The sequence below is a fragment of the Patagioenas fasciata genome, chromosome 13, assembly GCF_037038585.1.
Source record: "Patagioenas fasciata isolate bPatFas1 chromosome 13, bPatFas1.hap1, whole genome shotgun sequence".
NCBI classification, from domain to species: Eukaryota; Metazoa; Chordata; class Aves; order Columbiformes; family Columbidae; genus Patagioenas; species Patagioenas fasciata.
Genome location: NC_092532.1, coordinates 10027181 through 10045830, shown reverse-complemented (window position 1 = coordinate 10045830; position 18650 = coordinate 10027181). Strand labels below are relative to the sequence as shown.

General features: G+C 45.7%; 1 protein-coding gene across 3 annotated transcripts in view; it reads left to right on the top strand.

Moving 5' to 3' along the window:
• The window catches only part of ZNF469 (zinc finger protein 469), a 234382-nt gene that overhangs the window by 138691 nt on the left and 77041 nt on the right, over positions 1 to 18650 (top strand). For all 3 annotated transcript variants that reach the window (XM_071814560.1, XM_071814562.1, XM_065848417.2), the window contains exon 3: positions 325 to 416. The gene's annotated coding sequence lies outside the window, so the exon portion shown is untranslated. The remainder of the gene's footprint in view (positions 1 to 324; positions 417 to 18650) is intronic.

The following is an 18650-nucleotide window of genomic DNA, read 5'->3' as shown; positions in this document are numbered from 1 at the left end:
AAACAAAGTTTTGGGGGCTACAAGGAGCCCTGACTCCATCCGCAGCATCATGTCAGCTGAAGGGAGACGTGTGGCCTGATGGAGAGTCCTTCCTAGTCCTGTACCTGGAGAGCGGGCATTGGCACCACTGTCACAAGTGATGTTTGCTCTGCCTTTTAGCTTTTTCTTCTAACGTATCTTACGTGCTTTCCACTACTTGCTGGTTTTATTGCTAATATCCTCAGATAAAGTGGTTAGTGAGAAAACAGAGGAGCGGTAACAAAGACCTTTTTGTTTGCTAACAAAATCTCATGATGTTTTTGGTTTCTTTTTATCTTCTCAAAGGTGTCTGGCAGCAGGTGAGGGGCACAGCTTAACGCCGAGGCCATCCCAGACAGCTCTGCTGCCCACCAGAGTGCCGACTCACTCAAGGAACGGTAAGGAAGTAACCTTTTATTTCTCCTGAACTGGTAAATCGATGAACACAATGCAGAATGTTTTCTCCACTGTGCTTTTGTGCCCAGGGACAGGACTTTGCTTGTGAGGTTTTATTTGCAGCTATAGAGGTTGTACCTTCCTGACTTACATACATATACGTTCTTATGACATGGTGCTACTTATAGGGTGAGTCACAATTTACTGCACCTTCCAAAATAACTGCTCTGTAGAAACCAGATGTTCAGGTTATGAAAGCCAGCACTTGAATCCCACCGTTGGGAAGCGGGGAATGTCTCGAGCAGCATGGAGATCTTGGCCTTCAAGGTTGTGTGTGTGTATGTGTATATGCCACCATGCTTGGTTCCTGTGTTTTTCTGGGTGCTCCAGGTTCTGTATCCTGGGACACGTTTTCTACCTTCCCTTTCTCTTTGGTGCTCATAAGATGCTGTTGCAGCCCAAAACGTGATCTAATCTTTTCTTACACTGTATCTTTGCAAAACCAGCATTATTGCAGGCCGCTGTTTTCCAGATTCAGGACTTTAGGGCAGTTCTCTCCTTTGGGGAAAAAAAAAAAAAAAAAAGATCACTCTAGAAGCCCAAGAACACTGAGCAGCCCTCCATTAAGAGGCGTTCCTAAGCAACCCGACAATAACAAATGGAAGAGATGCCCACAGCCCATTTTCACCGACCCTCTTGTATTTGAGCAGGTCTTATGGGCAACCCTTAAAAAATATAAAACCAGTATGCAGATGGGAATGGGGTAAAAAGAATGTTATAAAAGTAGCTTTCCAGCTTCTAGGGAGTTGGAAATAATGTTGAAAAAGATGTTGTTAGTTAATACTGATGAATGATCCTCTGGCAGCACCATTAATCAAAGCTAATCATCGAAACGTTTTTGGGAGCGGAAATTTGTATGCGCTGGTTTTGATTCCTGCGTAGAATAAATGGCTTTATTGGTTTTTTCTATGGAGTTTGACAAGCATCCAGTGACCTGCTGTTTTCTTGACCTTCTGATGACTCAGGAAGATCTAGAGGGCCCAGCAGAGGTTTTGCTGGTGTTAAGAACTCGAGTTAATACTTCTCAAAGCAGCTACAGGAGTCAGTGCACATCCCTGTTGGATCTTGGGTTGATTTTTATCTGTGATTTTTAGCTCTGATCTTTCTTTATTTGCTTTTGCTGAGCGTGTGCGTTTGCAGTCCAGGTATCTCTTTGGTATAGGCTTGCATTTCAGGGAGGATGATTTATTCCCTTGTATTTCCAAGTCATCGCTCCACAAACAATCCTGCAACAGTTCTGCATCCATCCCCCCTCCTAAACACTGCATTTGGATGTATAAAGGCCTCTTGCTTATTCATACCAGGAAAATTACTCTTCTGCTTACCCACTTTGCAAAGATATTTCTGCAGTGCAGGTGTGACAGAAAAGATTGGCTCAAGTTTTTTATTCAGCATGTGTCCTATAAAAACCAGTTAAACTCCCCATCCAGGAGACTGAAGAGTGATTTGAGGTCAAAAGCTCCAGGTGACTAACCGGCCAATTCTGATTTTATGGGTCCCACAAGTTTCCCAGACACCTTTTCATGCAGAAGACAGCCAGGTGAGCTCTGCAAATAACAACCACCATCAGATCCAGTGTGAGGGTCCCTCTGTGCAAAAGCTCACAAATGGTTTCCAGGCCATCCATTTTACACCAAGGCTGGAAAGCTGTGTGCCCCTTTTGCACAGTTTTTTCTTGCAACGGCAAAATGAATGTGAAATACATCAGCGAGAGCTTAACCCTGGATCATCTGTTTAAAAAAATGCAAAGTCTTGCCAAGTTGATAGAAGGGAAAACCAGAGGAGTGTAAAAATTTATATCCCATTTCATACCACAGAGTTGCAAATGGTTGACAAGGACACTCGTGCGTCCAAGCCACTGTGCTTTGCAGTTAGGGAACTGATTGCAATAATGGGAGATGAAACGCAAGGGTCAGCCAGCAGCCAAGGACCAGCCCATGGCTGTCAATAAATATACCAACCACAGTCGATGGTAACAGATTTTATGGTGGTGGTGGGACTACGGTGCAAAAGAATAAGAAATCAGAGAAGGGAAATGCATATAAAGTGCCTTGGAAATCCCCCTGCCATTGCGGCGCTACCTTCCTAAATGGCTCCTAACCCCAGCCCACGTCCTTCTGAATGAGGCATTATGTACGTTATGTGTCAGCAAAGGCTCATATTTGTTTTTTTTCTCTTTGTCTCAGTGTTTCAGATAACTTTTTGCTGTGCAATCCCCAATGTTTATTTTTTCTCCCTAAGAGCTGATAGCTAAATATATTCCCAATCTCCACACGTTGACTTTTGCTGTTTATTTAATGACCTTCGCTCACTTCAGTATGATTAAGTTCATCTGTGTCTGGGTGTTTTGGTTAGCATTAAATTCCCTTTATTTCGCGAACTTCATTTCCACACCATGCTTTCTCCCAGTTGCCTTCCTGTAAGTGAGGAGGGTGGTTTTTCATCCATGTCTCCCCTCCTCCCTCCACTCCTGTTTTGCAATTTTTCCTTCCTGGCTTTTCCCTGACGGGCTTTCCAGTTCTTGCCTCTGAGAGTATGAAAATCCACCCTGGAACAAGACACTTTCTCCAGCAAAACCAAAACTTTTTGCTGCCGAGGGGGAGCCAACGCTGCCGTGGGGAAGGTGCTCGAGATCTGCATCCCTTCGTCACATCACCCGCTTGGGACGTCCCCAAAATCCAACCCGTCACAGAACCCAGGCCCTTTACACAGTCTTGGGTTAACGGTTGGACTCGATGATCTTAAAGGTCTTTTCCAACCTAAATGGTTGTGTGATTTTATCCTCACTGCCAGCATCGAGGGATGGTGCCGGTGGGTCTTATTGCACGTGCGCCAAGGCAAGGAATCGCTTGGCCAGCATTCGCTTGTTAACGGTGACTCAAAGCGTGGGGTGACATTTGGGATTTGTGCATGGGTGGGTTGTTTTATTCCTTTTTTTCGTGGCGTGGTGTCCAGTCGAGTGTCTGTGCAGCTGGGAGGGAGAGCGGGGCTCAGCCCTGCAACAGCAACCGAAACGCTCCACCTGGAGGTGAAAGCAAATTATAACGGGGGCTCGGTGGCCAGCTGGGATCTGGAGATCAACAGCTGAACCGAAAGAAAGGGTAGATATTTACCTTGTGTTGACCCGTAACCGAGGTTATATTGAGGAAAAGCCGCCATGATTTAAAAGGAAATAAAACGCTCAGCTTAACCCCTGGATCAGTATAGTACTGTTAGCATGAAGTCCGTGTTAGTCCCCTTTCTTTTAATAATTACTTTAATTCCAACTTGAATGTGGATAAACATAGTAGTTTCACCTAAGCTAAAGTTCATATTAATGAATAGACTTGCTTCTAAATGTTCTCTGCATCATGAAGTTAAAAGCAATTTAAATACTCTGTGTGATAGGGGCTGTAAAATTTCATACTAGTGGACACACTATCATTCTACTTAAATTTGCATGGAATTTTATTAAAAGCTTTTCAGATAAAAGCCACCATTTTCTGTTGAGATCAGGCATCATCCATCTATCAGCTCTATAATAAGATCGTTAATGGTTGGACTCGATGATCTTAAAAGTCTTTCCCAACCAAAATGATTCGATGATTCTAAGGCTCGTCTTTCTCGGGCACTGAGTATCTGCCTCTTCTTCCAATTTTACTCCTTTCAAACGTACATCTTAAATATCCCATACAACTCCTGATGTTCACCATTCAACCTGCCTGCGGTTTACAGAAACAGCATTTTTCAGTTATGAGCAATTTACTGAAATGAAGTCACGCGGACTAATTAGAACGACAATTCCAAGGGCTCAGGACCTCGGGGGAAGTTGGGGCTGTGTTTGGGGCAGTATCTGTGTATTTTGGAATAACAGCTCGCTGCTAGCTCAGATGAGCGCTGAACTGGACGAGCCGGTGATCTGATCCACCGGGCATTTCCACTGTTCCTTCAAACAAAAAAAAACCCTCTATCATCTCTGGAGATATTTTGCATGTAAATATTGCTCCGAGGGAATTTAGTGCTGAATGTATGTGGAAAATAACCAAAATATATAGTCATATATCTTGCAAGACTTACAGGAAATTAGCACAAGTGAATTACCCCAAACAAAATTACCCTGCTACAGAGCACATGTGTTCCAAGGAAGAATTTGAAAATCATTTGAGAAGGTTGTGTGTTTTTTTCTTTGCAAAGCTAATGGATCTCATAATTTTGCACAACCCTATTGGAAAGAGGAAAGAGCCTGCCTTGTCCAATTAAGAATTAGAAGTAGAGCAGCAACAGGGAGAAAGAGTCCTATTAAAAACAAAAAAAAAAAGAAAAAAAAAAAATGATCCGGTTCTTAGGCTCCATGAAATCCTGCTGAATCGGGAATTGCGATATTTGCTGGTACCAGAAAAATGCTGGTGGCTTGTTGCCAAGACTTGGCTAAAAAATGCCCCGTGCCGGGGTGGGGAGCGAGGGTGGGCTGGGAGAGGTGCCGCGGGCCATGGCAGCTCTTGCAGAAGCCAAGGACCCATTTTCCAAAATATGAGCAGAATCACAGCGTCTCGTTTAGCATATTTAAGTATTTACTGCTGTCTCAGGAAGCAGGAAATTCCTACCGCCATGGGGGGAGCACAGAGTTCAGTCGGACCAACGGGGAGGATAAAAGATGCTCGGAAAACACGCTTGATCCTGATGGAGTTCAGCAGCCTCTAGTTAGATGATTATTTATCATCGTGAGGGCACGGCACGGTTTTGGGGCGGAGATGGCTGATGGCTTGAAGCAAACTGGTGCGACTGGTGGATTTGGCAATTCTGCCTGGTGCAGTTAGAGGAAGGTGCTTCTGCCTCAGCCCTGGCTGCGGAGAGGCTGCATTTTTCTCAAACAATGCTTTGGGTTATCATAAAAATCAAGGAGCTGGCTTCAAATAGGCTCAGGCTTTCAAGTTTATTAGCTGTGTTTTCAAGCTGGGCTCCAGTTCCTTCTGCTGGAGCGCTCGCCACGTTCTTCTCTCCATCTCCTGCTGACCATAACGAGCTGTTGGAGGGGAGAGAAGGTCAAACTCCTCCAGCATCAGGTGTGAACGGGGGCGCGGGGAAAACAGATCCCTGTTATCGTAGCAACCGAAGCAGAGCCCTTGGCGGGACAGAGCACATCCCCGAATTAGCAGCAGGGGCGATGCAGCCAGGGCAGAATGCTGAGGCAGTGCCATGACTCGGATGGCCGTGACGCCCTGAGCCACTTTGTCCCACACGCAGGGTTAAGCTCTTCCAGCAGCTCATGTCTCACTCTCTGGTGCAGGGAGGCCTTTTGGCGCTGAAATAGTTTGCTTTGCAGTCTTTACCATAGAAACTATGATGGAGCTCCCTGTTTTTTGGAGGAGCACTTGGAGGTATCAGCAGGCTGGTGCTGCTTTACTTTGGGATGGGTGAGTTGCGGTGAGTGAGGAGCAGATACCAGGAGGTTAAAGGCATTTAAGTTTGTTGAAATCCAGGTCCATCCATCCAGGGACCAGCAGCTTTGGCCATATTATTTTTAGTTGTCCTGGTGTTTATTCTACCAAGAAAAGATGCCAACACAAAAGCAAGTCTGTAGAGAATATTGAATAATAATGACCACAGGTTTTACAGTGAGGAAGGTGCTTTTTCTTTTCAAGGCAGTTGAGTTGTCCTGCACAGAGCTCAGCTGGTGCTTGGGGGAATAAAGGATATTCGTGTCCTCATTTTTGGCATTGGGCTTCCCTAAGGCCGGGGCAGCGAAGAGCCTTGCAAAGCTCCTTTGCATCCAAAGGCTGCAAAACATGTGCTGTTCACATCCCAAAGCATTCCTGCTGGTTTGTCTTTCCTTCTGCTGCTGCTGTTTCTTGACGAGGCTTCCTGTGGGTATTTTGGGCCTGAAGCAGGGTCCCTGAGTCAGCGGAGCAAGGGGTTTCAAAAGGGCTTTTGCAAAAGCTGAAGCTCTGGTTTGCATGATGGGAGTAAGCTCAAGCCATCTGCTGTACCACTGCATTTTCTCTCTTGGAAACAGGGGGGTAGGAGACCATAAGAGTGAGCTGGGAAATGTACTCGGGCTTTGTCGGAATCCAGACACCAGCCTGCTGATAGGGGAAGGAGATTTTAAAAATGCAAATAACCTTTAAGCAAGAGCCATCTTCACTCTGCACGAGTCTCATCCCCTCCCTGGGCGCAGTTCCCAGCACACTCCGTGTTGTTCTCTGTTCCTGGATGGGAAACAGCATTAAAAAAAAAAATAAAAAAAATTAAAAAAAAATCAATGTTTGTAATTTTCTGCTTGGGTTTTGCCATATGCTGCTGAACCTTTGTTCTCAAGACCTGCTGTTGCAAAGCCTAATGCCACGGTGACGGGGTGAGCATTGGCGGTGTCCCAGCTCCCAACCGAGGAGGGTCCTTGCTGCAAGGTTGGCCTGTCAGCTGCGGGCTGAGATCTCTGGTAAGATGCTTTACCCAAATGGCAGACAGCAATCAACAGTCTGTCTAAATTAAGGGGGTTTTAAGCCTATAGTGTGCCTTGTCTGTGACTTCTGAGAGTCAGCACGATGGCAGCAGCGGACTCAGTGTTAAATAGCATCGTCTTGGCTGTTGGCAAATTCTGACTGGGAAAAAAGGGTGTTTGTGAACTGCTGCTATAACCACTTAAATTATCAGAATTCGTGGTTGGTGCTTTGCAGAATCTGCAGTCCTTTTCGGGGTTCCAGGAGTAGGTTTCCCGTACTTGGGGACCCCCATCCTCCCATCCCAAGGGACGCGGTGGCAGTGACAGCCAGTGATGATGCTGGGAGCTGCTCCTTGCAACCCAGCCCGGCCGAGCAAAGCTCGTCTGTCCCTGGACCAGCACTGTGCCTGCTGCCAGGTGGGATCTGTCAGCTCTGCTGTCGCAGGTAACGGCAGCGACAGGGGAAATAGCAGCTACTCCAAACTGAGAGGTGACATTTTTTCCTGCCGTGCAGTTCGCTGGGAGGTCAATGCACTCGAGGGGCTTTTCAATTTTTTTTTTTTTTTTCTGTGATAGTGGGGAGTTTTGTGGCTCATCCTGTCTTTGCTCTGAGTGGTAACTCCTGAGCAGATGAAGCGTGAATTCACCTGCCTTACCTTAGGCATCTAAAGCTCAGACACCTTCTCCTGTGCTAATCACCTCCTTAACAGCCACGCAATGGCACTCAACATGTCCTAAAACAGGTGTCAGTGGGGAGCTGCAGCAGCAGCCTGCTGAGGATGTCTTTCTGTCTCCAGCGCCCCATCCTCTGCCTGAAATCACCCCGCAACACATCCTGAGCTTTGCTCTGTTGTGATACCAAGCTGATACTCAGCAGAGGATTTAACACATCCTGAATCCTGCTCCAAGAGATGGTGGGTGCTCCCGCAACCGCTTTCTGTCCTTGCTGCCCAGGGTCAAGGTGTTGCAGCTCCGTGGGGTTGGAGGAGAAGGTCAGAGCTTGCTACAGACATTAGACCAAGCCTAGGTGAGCTGTATGTCTTGAGACCCAGGCTGGGAGATCCGAAAGGTCACGACAGGAAAGCCAGGTACTCCAGTTTTCATGTGTTTGCCTTTATAGATGTATCACCTCCTCTGGAAGCAGAGGCTAAAAGTTTGCATGCACTCCAGCGTCTTTTAAAAAGAGACTTTTGCGTAACCTGAATCCTTCTAAGCGGTAACGGGTGTTTTCTTGATGTGCAACAGCCATCCAGAAAGCACACAGAGCTGCTTTACAACACCCAGCTGCCTGCACTGGTTTATGGAAGCTCTGCTGCAACACCCGTTAAGCTCCCAGTCACTCCAAATCAGCTGCCAGAAGCTGGCAGAGGTTTTCATGTCACTGCCGGCTGGGATCTCCGTGTACCCGGGGCGTGATTGACTGTGCTGACATCCCTGCGGAGACACCCACGTGCAGCAGCTGTGTGTTTCAGCTGTAATTTCTCAGACATGAGGTGAGATGACACCTTATCCCATTTCCCTGCTCCTTCCTGGACACATTGTGCTGTCCCTGCTACCGCTCCTCTCTTGCAATACGAACGCTCAGCCTGATCCCCTGTGCCCATCCCAGTCCCTGTAGGACCTAAACATGGTTGCATGTGCTCATGATGAGCCTGGCACATCCCTGCTGTCCATCTGCTGCAGAAAGTGTGATGAGGTTTATAGAAAATCAGGAAAGCTGGCTACACCAACCCAGGACATGTCCCTTCTCAGGGAGGTTATCTGTCCTGGGAGTTCTCTGGCACCAAAATGTGGTGGTTGGATATGAGAAATGTTTGGCTTTGATAGAATTTTTGAACTATTGGAGTGGGTGTGGGATGGATTCCCCCTGCTCCCTCTCCAGTCTTCTCTCTTCTTCCCCAAAGAATACCCTCTCCCAAACAAAGAGCTTTGTTATGTCTCGTTGTCTTCTCTGGCACTTGAAAATGCAAGTTTTTCCCATCTATCTTTTTGGCATCCGTTCACGCTCTCCAGGACTTTGTTGGTTTTGTGCTGATTTTTGCTCAGAGATTTGACTTCAGGACCATGGGAAAGACTTTATGGCTGTGATGGGGCAAAGATATGTCTGAGTAGAAGCACCTCTGGCCCTACAGCCCCTGGGCTGCGTGAGGACCATGCAGGCGGTGGATGCCATGTCATCATCGCCTATGGTGTGCTGCACCACACAAGGGTCTGCTGGGAGGCATGGGGAGGAAAACCAAGGCATTTTACTTCTATTTTAATTCTTCAGACACACCAGTCCATACTTTGGCATAGTCCATGGCAGTGAGTCACGCGTGTCCTTCTCGTGGGAGAAGTGGGAGTAGTACGCTGGCTGGTTGGGGCTGGAGTTTGGTTGTGTCTCTGAGGACTGTCTGATATAGTTTTTGGCATTAGCAGATGATGCAGGAGGCCCCTGTCAATCATACATGAACCATCTCCAGTCTAGGAACTGTAATAGGTAAAATCATCCCAAAGCAAAGCTCCGGCCATGAGCTGGGAGTTGCACAAGTGATGCTTTATGTGGCTGTAAGGAGACAACGTGGCATCTCCTTCAGGAGAGGTGAATTGGGCAAAATCACTCACTCCTTGCAGCCTTTCTTTCCAGCCAGAATTCCTTTCTTTAAGCTAAAGAGAAAGGAAGATTTCCCACCAAGAGAACAATATCCGTGCACAGAGTGACGCTCAGTGCTTGTCTTGCGGTGCCCTGGCCAATGGCATCTGCAGGGCTGCAAAGGGACAACATTCGTCCTTGCGCAAACCTTGGCAAAACCTGGGTTTCTACTTGACTTTGCCAGTTCACTTGTTGAGATTATTACCAATCCGGTACATTTTTTAAAGCAAATGAGGTTTCAAAACGCCCGTTGATAAGATCTTTCTTGCCCTCAGTGGAGTAATTAATTCAATATGCTGAAATACCCTTTTAATTAGTTTGCACGACGGTCCCAAGAGCAATGAAATAATGCTCTTTATTGTGTGAGCATGTAGTGTGCTGTGCGTAATGCTGTTCTTTATCTCTCGTCTTCTGTTCTGTCTCACTGGCAAATACTACTGCATCCTGTCTCCCAGTCGTACCTGTGTGCGAGCACGCCAGCCACCCCCAGTTAAATACTCACCTTCACATTAAAACAACATTGCAACTATTACTCAACTGCCGGAAAAATCAGGATTAAAGGCTGCCTTTGATTGCTTATGTTGTTGCCAGGTATTATTACGACCCTCCAATGATGTGTAGTATCACTTCTTAACCCCCCTCTCCCTCCTCTCAGCTCTGCTCGTTGTTGCTGCGCTTTAGGAGGCCCAAGAGTTGCCCAGGGAGAGCAGAGCTGTGGCTACAAGCATCCGGGCCATGGCAGACTGGGCTGCAAGAATGGAAATGGGTTAAGGGATTCACCTGGGGCCACTTGGGTGCTCTGCAGATTTGCGTTTCCAGGGCTTAACCCCCTCTGAGTCCTCAGCAGCTGAAACTCATCCATTGTGAGTAGTGTGGTGATTTTGCAATTTACCTCTTCAAGGAGATGTGATAAAGCAGAGATATAGACTTTGCAAAGATTTCAAAGAAACCCCAGTGGATTTTTTTAGCTAACTCAACAAACGCATAGATTTAGACAAAATAATAAGTGCCCAGGTGTGTTTTCCTGCCTTTTTTTCTTTAATGCCTCTTGAAAGGTCTTTGAATGCAAGTCTGAGCCCTCTAAATAATCCCAGATCCTTTCTGCTCCTGCTCTGGTGCACCTGAGCTTTCCTCCACCACACAGACACCTTCTTGCTTTTGTGGCTTATTTCCAAAAATTACCTCTGAGAGATCTTCTCTTTCATAATCTTCCCATCCCTTTCCAGATGATCCTTCCCCAGCGCCAACATATGATCCCGACATCTCATCAAGTCTGTTGCTTCATTATTTCGGAGCTGGAATTCAGATTTTAAAAACTGTTTGCCTAAATCATACCTGTGTTTCTGGCTGCTGAGCTTCCAGAGGCTCTTTGGTGGAAACAGGCAATGTGAAAAACAGATAAGCTCCACGTTTAGGAGGTTTTCACTCATAAAACGTAGACATAAAATGTCCTCAGTGACCAAACAGAGTTCACAGACACTACACAGGCTCTCAAAACCATCACAAGGCTTCTTGTAAGCTAATCACATTTTTAATGGAATATCATAATAAGCTTGAAAACTTGTTATGGGAAAGCAAAGACAGAAGAAAATCTTTAGTCTTAAAAATCATTTGAGGGTTGAAAACCAATCTCTGCTCTGCTTGTGGTTATCTTCAGTTGTAGCCATGAGACTTTTCCTACTGTCCTATTGTTTGTGTGCACTGACTTCCCATTGCAGATGGAAAGACCCAGAAATCCTGGCTGGGGTGGGAGACTCACCTTCAAATCTTGTATGCTTGTGTATTCTTCTTATGGATTGTAGAAAAGCCTTGAAATTTATATTGCTGCTGAAATATCTCCAAATCAGGGAGGAACTGCTAAAGCTGGTCCGGTTATCTGACTGTTGAAACAAATAATTTCAAAATAACAAACCCTTAATGGCTGGTTAAATGTGCCAGCTTCTTTCTCACAGAGTATAATTTGCAAGTCATAAGGAGGTTGGATGTGACTTAGCAAATGCAAACCGTTGGATAATGTCCCGTAAGTTCAAAAAACGGAAACATGAGTGTGCTGCACGGAAGAAGCAGAGGAAGGACCAGAGCACGGTGATGTGAAGTACGGGCAATATGGTGTAGGAGCAGATCCCTGCGGGGATGCAGCTCACGGGAAGCAGGGTGGTTGAAGTAGCAAGCCCTGGGGTTTTTCTGGAGAGATCCCGTGGATCCCCGTCCAGGCTTGCACAAGGTGCCGAGGGTGCTGAACCAGCGAGCGAGCTTTGCTGCTTCCGCGCATCACACGGTGCAGACTTGTCCTGGTCGGATGACAAGATTTATCTGCCGGCAAACCCTCACCCTCATCCCAGCAACGTGCCTTACATTAGGGCTGAAATGTATATGAGTTGTTTTCATTCTCCCTCAAACCAACACAGATGGTTTTGCTTTCGGTTCCAACCGTCTGGAAAGGGTGTGCATGCCCATCCCCAGCAGATGCTGAGCAGCCGGGTTCTGTGGGGTGCGTCAGATGAGAAATGCACCCCAGTCCCCTCAATTTGGGGTGACCTCAAGAAAAGGGCTTCTCCCAGCTGCCATCTCATCCCCAAAATAATTCATCCAGGCAGGTTCTGTCCTGGCATCCCTACAGGTAATATCGCTTGCCCCTTCACAGAGTTTTTTTTCCTCCTGCACACAGGATGTTCGTGGCTTTAATTCTTAGGTTGTGTAGGAAGAGCCGCAGACTCAGAACACCCTTTTTTAATAACATCCAATATCTGTTAAGGCATTACCTGCAAGCTTGGGCAGACAGGCATTTTATTACCTACTTGCAAAACGATTACAGTTATTATCTTTACTGTGCATTGTAAAAATGAATAGTGGAATTTAACCCAATTGTGATAATACGGAGCAGCAAAGAAATCCAGTTATGTAATGTGGCCTGTTCCTATCCAGGGAGAGGGAACCCTCCGAAATGTTATTTTTCCAGTATGATGGCTGCTCTCTAATTAAGTTTATTAAGTAATATCAAAAGCATGTGGAAGTGGAAACGCCATTGGTTCATCATGAAGCGATTAAGTTTGTTAGAAAGTGAAGAGCACAGACAGACATTTTTCTAGCTAGTGCTGAAAAGATAATATCTACCCCTGCCTATCTGCACATCTCTCTGGTTCATGGCTTCAGCCAGCCCATTTGCTCAGCTTATACCTTCAAAACCTTTCTGCCATTATCCTAGGGATTATTCTTCTGCCAAAATGAGAAGTAATCCCAATATTTCCTTGACCAAATCTGGGAAGTTATTAGGAATTTGCCTGCTCCTGTTACATTTTTACACTTTATTATCCTATGCAGAGCTTTCCTTTAACGATTTTGCTGCTTGAACAGTTTTGTTCACCTTGGACCTAATTCAGTTTAGCGCCCATTCTTATCTAAATAATGCTTCTTACTTTAAACCTCTTTCTCCTTAATCAGTCTTTGATACTGCTTCTCATCATGGGCTTTAACTCTGCTTTTCCATAGTGCACCTGCAACTGGGCTTATCTTTAAGCTGGTAACTGGTCCCAGCAGCATCAGCTGTAGTGGGATCCGGTGACCCCCGGACACTGTGATTACTCCTGGTCCTGAGCCAGGTCTTGGGACTGGTTCAGCCAAGGACTTCCCCTAAGCCCAGCTCCCCATCAGCCCCCCCGGACCCTCCAAGGGTTGCACTGAGTTTTGTGAGCTCTTAGCAAAACATCTCACCTTTTGTCATACCGCAGCCTCCTCCTCTGCTTAAAATATCTTGTTCTCCCCCGCTTTTTCCCAGTAAACTTTTGGAATTCCTGAGCACACTCAAAGGGTTCCTCCACATGTGGTGGTTGCGGAGGATTTCCATAGTCCCAGGAGATCTTCTGGAGCTCGGGTCTGAGTCTTTGAGGTGGCCGAAGCCAGATCAACACGAGCAAAACAGGCAGTGCGTATTTGTGTCTGGCCTAAGCAAGCTTTGCATGTGTGTGTATTAATGAGCTGTGTCCACACAGCTAATTTAAGGAGGAAGAAGTGTCTACCAGAAGGGAAAGTGTAGGGAATTGCCTGCTGTGCTGTGATTAAGGGTGTCGTACAATTAAACCAGAGCAGCTGCTAATTGCTGCTGCACTAACAAGATATTCCTATGTGCCACAGCTGGCCTTGCTCACGTCTCTTCCCCACGTTCCACACCATCAGGTTATTTGCTTTCATTGTGGTTGTGGCTTTGTTTATTGGTTGTCTATCTGATGACAACCGTTTAATTAACAGGACGGCATCCTGCGGCCACACAGCATCTCCCGTGCTCAGCGCGGAGCGATCGCTGGATGCAGAAAAGCGCTCCAGCTCTCGGTGCAGAAGCAGCTCCTGTGAATATCTGTCTTTGCAATCAGGCTCTGGGTTTGTTTATTTGTCGTAAGCAACGTCTCCCGGTCCAGCAGGCTCTTGTTTCACAGTTGCCATTTGTCTTAATTGCTTCGTATTTCCACACCTCTGCATTACTGCCAACAAGCGTGTTTCCTCCAGAGCTTTCCTGCCTCTCAACATCTTTTGAGGGAAGCTTCTGCCTTTCCTCTCACGCGGTCCCTGCTGCCTCTGTGCAAGGGCTTTCACCGGGATGCTTTAAAGCCTGTTAATCCACCACCTTGTGCACGTTTATTCCTGTCCCCGTTTTGCACCCTCAGCTCCGGGGAGGAAAGTGGGCAGGGAAATAAGACACACATCTATTTGTGATTATCTAAAGAGATAAGAGTGTGCAGACCTAACATTTATGTATCATGCTATTACAAAAAGTAGCGTTTTCGGCTGGCTTGTGGCTGCTATTGAAGGATGGGTTGTGGATTCAGAGTGCTGATGTCCCAGACATGCCCGTGGCCACCACTTGCCCAGACTGCCCGGCCAGGATAAGTTTCTGTCCCATCCAGAATCTCCCCCTCTTCCTCAGACCCCATGTCCCTCAAGTCAGCACGGTGATGAGTTTACCTATTTTAGAGTAGGGGTGAGCTTAAGCATCCGCGTAACTTCAGCTGAGTGCTGAAGCATTGTCCTGGATGAGGGTTTAGGTTCTGAATCCTGAGGCTGGTGAAGCTAAAAGTCAATTTTCTAACCTTTGAGCTGCTGTGCCTGCCTTTCTTTCCCATTTCTGGGTTGGTTTTGTACCAGGAAAACTTTCTAAATGAAGTTTCAGCTGGTGCTGCAGAGCAGTTTTGCAGGGTCTTTGCTGTGAGGATTTTTGTGCTCGTCTCTACTTAAGAGGTGACAGGGAGGGAAAAATGGGAATAAAATGCAAATCAGATGATGCAAGTCTATAGCCTGGCCCGGGACGTCACCGCACAGACTATTTACTTCAAAGCTTCACCCTTTTCCATGGCAACTCGCGGCTGAAGGCACACACTGTACGAAGGAAAGTGCCCTGTTAAAGCCATTCCCGGAGCGGTGAGCTCTGGTTACAGCCCCTCGCTGGGCGGCTGCGTGTTCCCCGGGAGCCTTTCCAGCCCCTCTGCGCTTTACATCTTTCCATAGGAAACTTCCCTCCAGGGCCCAACGTTCGCTCGGAGTTTTATGTGATTGCACAATCCACGAGCTGCTCCTTCAGTTGTGAGAAGGGAGGATTTATTTTATTTTATTTTATTTTATTTTATTTTATTTTATTTTATTTTATTTTATTTTATTTTATTTTATTTTATTTTATTTTATTTATTCTATTATATTTATTTTATTTTTATTTCATTTAATTTAAATTTTATTTTGTTTTTATTTTATTATTTTATTAATTTATATTCTATATATTTATTTTTGTTTTATATTCTTTTCTATTTTACATATTTTTAATTTTATATATTACTTTATCTTGTATTTTAAATTTTGTTTTTATAGATTGATATGTATTTTTTTTACGATTTTTTTTTTTTTCCCACTTTTGAACAAACTGCTCTAGTTCAGCATCACAGTTGTTGCCAAAGGGGCTCCAGGCAGGCTGTGCCATGGGTCTGCCTGTGCATCCGTGTCCCATTACAGCGGCTCTGCTCAGCAGGGGAGATGCTGCTGGAAGCTGCCATGAGCATCTTGCAGGGGCAGGAGGTGACGGAGTGGGGCGCATCACTTCTGGAGGGGGACAGCTTGTGCATGTTGCTGCCCCTGGGGCCGAAGCCACCTCCCAGGAAAGGAGCTTTTGGAGGCTGCCCAGGAGGTTAATTTTGCCGTGGTCAATATTACTGTTATATTATATCACTTAAAGTCCAGTTTTGGACCTGCTGACCTACGAAAAATCAGCAATTTTTGCACCTTTCTCTTACGTCCACGGTAAGAGATCCATCGCCCTAAGTGATCGCGAGATGCCGATGGTCCAGCGATGCGTGAGATGCTGATGTTCCGTTGCCGCCTGATGCTCAAGAAGCAGGTAGCAAATATTCCTGTCCTGGTGTTCATCCAGCCAGACCACACTGATGACTAATGGGCTTGTAACGAGGAGCTTCCCCTTTCCTTGTGCGCTGCTTCCAAGAGGGAGCTTTGCACCACGTCTCTGAGCATCCCACCCCGAATCAGTGCATCCTCCTGTGTGCGGCTGAGGGCAGCTTGGGTGAGATGGAATCACAGAATCATTTTGGTTGGAAGAGATGCTCATCGAGTCCAACCATGTGCAGGCAGAGCAGGCGGAGGGGGCATTTAGCCCTGAGCTCATTCACCCTCATGGGCACAGACCCCTCATATAATAATATATCCCGTAAAGGTAAAACTTCTCAAGGTCAGGCTCATTGGGTACGACTTTTGCTTCTGACACTACGTTTTATATAAAACAGCCAATCTTCCTCAAATATCTTTATTTTTTTTTTTTTCAGTTAAAAAAAGACACTTGACAGCAGCCAAAACGCTGTTCCTCATTTAGCTAAACAAAGCATGTGGCTGTTTGTGTCGAGATTATTCCTCTGGAAACATTCGTTTTAGTTAATCACCCTGTGACTTCTATTGGATTCTGTGTTTATATATTCGCCAAAGCCTCTTTCTGGGCCTTTATGACATAATTTTGAAGTGTTGAAAAATCAGCTTATTCTCTGCCTGCACGGGCTGATAGTTTGGAGCGTTTTTTTCCCCCGTGAAGAAAATGCTCATAAACCACCTCATTCTTCAAGCAAAATAACAGCTGAAAAAAAGAAGAAAAAAAAAAAAGAAGCTTTTCTTGGCTGAGGAATGAAGTGGCAACATCTACTTTATTTGATAAGTCAAACGGAGAAGCAAATAAACCAGCGCCTGGTTTCTATTAGAGCTGTTTAGTGATGATGTGCCCAAAAATGGGGATGCAGGTTACTTGGTGATTTGGGCACCTCGTGATGGGCAGGGTCCATACCTCAGCTCTTTGCTGGTGTTATTTTATTCTGTATATATAAAATATTCCCTGAAATGCTGGTTCCTATCTCCAAAGTGATTGGCTGCCCGCAAACCCAGCCGTGATGTGTAGCTGGATTTTTGTGCCAACCCCAAAGCTCCGCGCTCGGGTCAGGGCAGCCCTGCAAACCAACAGCAAACAGAATTAAAATGCATCTGTCGGCAGGACTTAAGCCTGAAGTTTAGGTTTTTGTAGCAAAATGGCTTTAGGAAAGCTAATAGGAAATCAAATTGTTTCCATTACTGCTTCATTTCCATTTAAAATAGGTTTTGAAAGTACATAGGCAGCTTCAGGGACATGCACACAGCGGTTTTGGGTGTGTGTGCCAGAAAAAGAGAGTGAAAATGATTATTAGAATAGGTCAGCTATGGGAAAAACGTTGAGAAAAGCTTTTTACCATTTTGGAGCATTTTCTGCTTCGTGGGATTTAAAATACTTTTCCTTCTGTTTGGTGAAATTTGCTTTTAAGGGGGATTTTTGACATTCCCCCCCCCTTTTTCGCCCTTTTTTGCAGTAGCAGGGGGGCTGGCAGGAGCATTCGAGGAACCTCCTTGCTTCCACAAGGTTTTCATATTTTATTTTTCCACTATGTAACCTTTTAAAAATTCCTCTAACATTAGAGCTATTACGATGTTTCATATTTCCTTGGCAAATCTGGAACCTTTCTGGATTTCAAGCTGTTTCTTTGAAGCAACAAAAGGCTAAAATGAAACATAAAGAATTTGCTACCAGAAATGGTGGAAAACTCCCTCTCCTCTGGGATGTTTGCTGTCAGATTCAGTGGCAAAAATAAAAAGGGGAGGAAAATATAAAGGGAGAATAACTCTACATTTGGGTCCCAATAAAAACACAGAACATTAAGGCAAAAGGAAAAATTAGAAAAGGTTTACGAGTGTTTCAAGAAAGGTCAGTCTTTACTGGGTTTCCTCCCAAGAGGAATTTCTGAATTTCAAAGGGTTGACCAAGAATAAGCAGGCAGAGACAATGGTTTCTGTCTGGTTTTGCTGAGCAAAAAAGCAAAAGGTGAAAGCTGTGGCATAGAAATGGTGACGAATGCTATGCATTTTTAATTTCCTGCAACTTTATTGTTTTGATCTGTTGTTGTCTGGAGATAGGAGCTGAAGCGAATGCTTTGCTCGGATGCATGATGGAAATGCTGGGATGCAGCTACGGCTTAGTCTCTTTATGCTGTGATTGGGGCCTGTCTCAAGATGTCAGTAAATAATTTGAATCATTAATAAAATCCACAGCCAGGCAAAGTTCAACCCAGTTGGGGTTTGATTTATTTAGTGGAGAAAAAGAGCAGGGCATTTCAGTTCCCCGTGACCCCTCTGCGGATTTTGCCTATATTTTTATATCAAAGTTGAGTATTTGTAGAAACTTTGAAGATGGAAAGAGAGCTTAAAGTGCTTCTTATTCAGGATACGGGGATGCTGTTGGGATACAGGCACTGGGATGCTGCTGGGATGCAGTCACTGCGGTGCAGGCACTGGGATGCTGCTGGGATGCAGATACTGGGATGCTGCTGGGATACAGGCACTGGGATGCTGCTGGGATGCAGTCACTGTGGTGCAGGCACTGGGATGCTGCTGGGATGCAGGCACTGGGATGCTGCTGGGATGCAGGCACTGGGATGCTGCTGAGATGCAGGCACTGGAATGTTACTGGGATGTTGCTGGGATGTAGTCATTGTGATGCAGGCACTGGGATGTTACTGGGATGCAGTCACCACGACCTCTGCAGGGATTTGCTACCTGAGCAGACTGGCA